This window comes from Callospermophilus lateralis, chromosome 1, assembly GCF_048772815.1.
Source record: "Callospermophilus lateralis isolate mCalLat2 chromosome 1, mCalLat2.hap1, whole genome shotgun sequence".
NCBI classification, from domain to species: domain Eukaryota; kingdom Metazoa; phylum Chordata; class Mammalia; order Rodentia; family Sciuridae; genus Callospermophilus; species Callospermophilus lateralis.
In genome coordinates, this window is record NC_135305.1 from 25231002 (window position 1) to 25236216 (window position 5215).

The 5215-nt window shown below is 38.6% G+C and overlaps 1 long non-coding RNA gene across 1 annotated transcript; it reads left to right on the forward strand.

Moving 5' to 3' along the window:
• The first annotated feature begins 2300 nt into the window (after nt 1–2300).
• LOC143403041 (uncharacterized) lies at nt 2301–4194 on the forward strand. Its single transcript, XR_013091809.1, has 3 exons — nt 2301–2531; nt 3219–3274; nt 4055–4194. It is a non-coding gene; the product is annotated as an uncharacterized LOC143403041 (long non-coding RNA).
• The last annotated feature ends 1021 nt before the right edge of the window (nt 4195–5215 follow it).

The window sequence follows — 5215 nt, forward strand, 5'->3', positions numbered from 1 at the left end:
AAATCTTAGGATATACTCTGGGTATTGATGCTGCTGGGAAAGAAAGTTTTATTTTAGGTAGTGAAAATTTCTTTTACATCTCAGTAACATGGTTTTCCTTTCAGTGGCCTTTAGTGATTAATAAATATACTCTACAATTTATCATGATCTCTTACTTAAGTTATGACTTTAGATATTTTTCTCTATTTTCTAAAAACCTTTTTAGAAACTTAGAACATTAATAAACAATGGGTGATCAAGAGTCTGTCTTTTTATATCTAATGGCGGTAAAAGAAATGTAGAGACGGGTATCCAAAACTTTCAATTGCTAATCAAAATTAAAATTAAGTTTCTTCTTTTTTAAATTTTTTATCAGTGCAGATGGGCAGAATAACCTTATTTTATTTAATTTTATGTGGTGCTCTGGATCCAACCCAGTGCCTCGCACATGCTAGGCAAGCCTTCTACCACTGAACCACAACCCCTGCCAGTTCTTTGATTCTTGAGGAGACCTTTTTTTCATATTTTACCCTCTGCCTTTCATATTGCCCTCTAGTTTTCTCACTCTAAATAAAACAAGATAAGAGGGAAAATATCAATTTTTCATAAGAAACGATATGCTTTCATTGACAGACATAGTGATAGCTCACTTATGGGATTGTGAATGATAGCAGTGGGATAGTAGCCGGGGCCCAAGGCAGAAACTGGTGCTGGTACAGCTTAAGTTTGAAAATGGCAAGGCAAAAGTTGGGGCTTAACCTGAAGGAAAATGGGCAAAAAAAAGGGCTTTTGTATTCCCATTCTCTGAGTGTTTTGATCTTCTGGTTTACAACTGACTGACTAAATTCATGAAATAACTTCTTCCTTTTTGTTTCTTTTATTTGAAGAGGGGATAAAATGTAATTACGAAAAATTCCCTGGTCTGAGCCTGTTCCTCAGTGGTAAAATGCTTGCTTCACATGCGTGAGGCACTGGGTTTAAACCTTAGCACCACATAAAAGTACATAATAACACTGTGTGTTCATCTACAACTAAATAAATATTTTTTTAAAAAAAAATCCCTCACAATTACTATAATCACTTAATATAAATCTCATTATATTATAGACCAAATGAGGCTGATTTGATTTGAAAAACGTCCTAAAGGTCTAGAAAATGAAGGGTATAGATGGAAAATATGCCCACACTAAGACACTACTATAGCTGGATATTCCAGGTTCAGTCTGGCCACCACTCCACCTTGTACCTTTCAACCCAAACAAGGAAGGTGTGAATAGAAATGCGTTTCAGAGACCAAGAAAGTAGAAGCAGGGTGTGGGAACACCCCTGGGGTGCACATGTGGCCTCCAGCAAGGCTCTTCTTCTCTTCTGTACTTTTGCATGCACTGATCTACTGGGACTAGGACCTCATCTGCAGTATCTTAGGGATGGCAAGACCTGATAGGTGCTTGTACAGAAGTCTCCAATCCTATCCATAAAGGAAGTCATTTCTGTGACTTTAAGGATCCTGCTCAGCAACCCTTAGGTAAGTGGATTTGTTCTTGACTATTCCAGGCTTTCCCAAGGTGGGGAATTTCCCCCCACATTGTGGTCCCTTTCCAGGCAGAACTCTAGGACTGGAGAATTCTGCACCTGTTCCCACAGGAGAGAAAAAAAATTAGTTTTATTCACCTTTGTTTTTTGTATGCTTTAAAAATTCATCTATTGACACATATTTACAACAAACATTGAAAGGGTTCATGTTATATCTTCATTCATACAGAGTGCATTGGTCACTTCCACCAACTTGTCTTCCATCTTATCCTCACCCTTTCCTAGACCCTAATAATCCCTACTCTACATTCAAGTAAACTTTTTGGTTATACAATTCTACATTTCAGAGAGAACATAGCATAATTGTAGCTGTTTTCCTAACAACTGCCCGAGGTAAGCACTCTGAATATGCGTAAGTGAATAATAATGCAGAGTTGTTGACATTGAAGGTAAAAGGATCATTAAACAGAGGAGCCTGTGTTTCTATAAGATGTAAAATATATATGCTTCTAATACTTTTTTAATAACCAATTTCTGATAACTAGGCAACTGTGAGCCATACCTGTAATCATACCTATTAAGGAGCCTGAGGTGGGATGGCTGAGTTTTAGAAAGCCTGGGAAATTTAGGAAGACTCTGTCTCTCAAAGAAAATACCATTAAAGGGGTCTGATGGAAGAACGTGAAAAATTCTTATACATTATGGAGATGTTATAAAGGGCCACAGTTATGCATTTGTTCTTCATTGGGCTTATGCTTCTAGGATAATAAATAATATGGTCATATAAGAATGATTTAACCTTTACAAAGGTTATTTGTTTTACTATGTCTCAGGAACTATTGTTACTTTGCTCATATTTCCTTTTTTCTTTTTCAGCACTGGGAATTGAAGCCAGGTCACTGGAACAAAGCTACATCCCCGGGCTTTTTACCATTTTGAGAGAGGGTCTCCTTCAGTTGCTCACCTGACCTCAAACTTTCATTCCTTCTACCTCAGCCTCCTAGTTGCTGAAATTACAGGTATGTGACACAACTATGCCGGACTGACCTGTGGTTTCTTTCAATCCTAAAACATAATTTTAAAAATCAACAATTTTGTTCTCACTTCACAGATTGAACAATGTCCACCAGCTGTGCCTTAAAATTTTTAAATTTAAAATGACACTTTAATCTATTAAAGGTTGAGACAAGAATTTAAATCTGAACCGTATTTGTTTATTTGATATTTGAAGTCTATAGCTTTCCATCCCTTTCCCCCGCCCCCAACCTCTCTCTTCCCCTTAGTCCTCATAATTTAGGAATTAATCAGTAGGGAAACAAAACAGGTAGCTCAGAATTCCAGTCAAGACTGCAGAATTGATGTCCATCTTTTCTCCAAACAGGCCTCTCCATGGAGGACTTAGCTGCAGCATTACCTATGGTTTGACTTGGGATAATGAATTAAGCCTTTGTAGAAGCAGAGGTACATGCCCTGAAGAAGCACTGTGTACATGGGATTTCACATATACAAAGGAAACAGAGAGTAGGAAACAGAGAGTCTGGCATATCATAATGAGTAAGCCTTTGTGAAATATTTTAACCTTAATCTATTTAATCTAATTATTTAATTAGTTAATCTAATTAATTACTGATACAAATTAGATTTATTATAATTGCATCCCAGATGATTGCTCTTCCTTTTTTCTTTTTTTAATTTGTTTTTCCCAGATATCCAGGAAAGTGAATATGATTGCTTTTCAGCTGAAGTTATCAGACACAACCTTGTAAGCAATTTGCTGCCAAGAGTACCATCATCACCCAACATAATGAACTCTACCTTGAAATTGTGCAAGAGGGCCATCAGTAAACACCAAATGCTGAGCAGCCACCCAATCCAATCCTTTGCCTCCTCTCCCAGCCTTGCCACTGCCTCTTCTAGAGGACAAAGTCATGGACCATTCACTCCTTGTGAAGCAGGCTCTGGAATCTGCAGAGGTGGCAGTAAGATCCCAGTTGCCTTTGTCACTGAGCTTAGAAAATTCTGGGCATTGGTTCCCCCTTTTCCCCCTTCTGTCCTCAGATGGGAGAACCCTGGTGGAAAAGCCTATATTTCCATTGGAAACTGCTCTCAAGGCCATGAGGACCGCTATATTGGGTATTCCTCCACCTGGACACTTGCTTAGAGCCCACACACCATAGAAGCATCCCTGTTCTACCTTCCTGCCTTTCCAGAACCCTGTGCCCATGACACCAAAGAACTCAAATTCATCCTCAGGAGAGTGCCATGCTGCAAAGCAACCAAGTCACCTGCCCTGGCAGTTTCTGTTGGTCAAATCCGTAGTCTTAGAGACAGGCTCCCCAGAGACATGCAGACTTTTAATCCTGACCCATAACCACCGAGTCCTAGGAGTACTGAGTGGTCAGACTGGTAGATTTTATTTCAACTTCTGTTGCCGAAAAATGTAAGATGTATCACTTACCAAAGTCTCCTTGTTTACTTTCTAACAGGCAATTGATGTTATTTTTAGAGACCCTCATAAATATTTGATTCCATGGCTCAACAGGAGACAGAATGAAGAGAGAAGAGAGGATGTAGGAGTGCTACAAGGGATGGGAGACAGAGCTCCGATTCTGAGCTGTGCTGTGGACTTCACATCAGAGCCTTAGAGAAGGTCTCCTTTGGTGCACAGAGGTGTGTAAAGTATCCAGGGAAAGGAATGCAAAGGAGTCCCAAATGTTGGCCTCAAACGAATCTTTCCAAGTATAAGAAAGAATGTGTGGAATGGCAGGAGTTCCTTAGCTGGGAAGTCTGTCTCTTTGCACAATATTTGTATCCAGTTTAATACCAACCAGGGAGAGGAGGTCATGGAAGGCAGAATGTCTGCCTCTGGTCCCAGGATCCCTGTGGTAATAATTTAACATATATAGAAAATGTACAAATGTCTCTATTTAAACAATTTATTTCTTGATGAAAAGGGGTATACAAAAGAAAAACTGTAAAACATCTAGATGAAATTTTGAAAGACATACTTTCTTTTACTTGATATTTGCTGAAAAAAAATTATATAAAACTAACCTTATAAAAACATCCTAAAAGCAGAAAGATTTTAAATACTTTTTATGTAGAATATGTAATTTTAAAATATTTTTTTCAGTTGTAGATGGACACAATGCCTTTATTTATTTCTCTTTATGTGGTGCTGAGGATCAATCCCAGGGCCCCACCCATGTTAGGTGAGCACTGTACCTCTGAGCCACATCCCCAGCCGAACAGGAAATGTATTATTTTATGGATAAAACCTAAGTGCCTTCTTTTGGGGTTGTTAAAAATGAAAGAGATTAAAATAAGCTCAAAAGCACAAAGTGGAATTGAAAAGCACGATTTTATTACTTTTGTCTTCAGGAACAGACAGTGAACACACGCAGGTTATACACAAGGGATAAAGAAAATTAGCAATCTGATCAAAAAGCAAAAGAGATTTCAGACTGAATGTCTCTCAAAATCACACAGCAACTGACCCATAAAGAGAGACTTTCAGAAATTAGAAAAGACTGGACAGGCAGCCATCAGCACCAGAGCAAACCTCTACAGAGCCACAAAGATCCTGGCAAATGTCAGAGTACTGGGTCATTCCAAGTGTTTGCCAGGAATGTGTGCATGCCATACTGCACACCACTATTGGAAAGTAAATGCTGCATTCACCCTAAAGAACAATCTGGCAAGT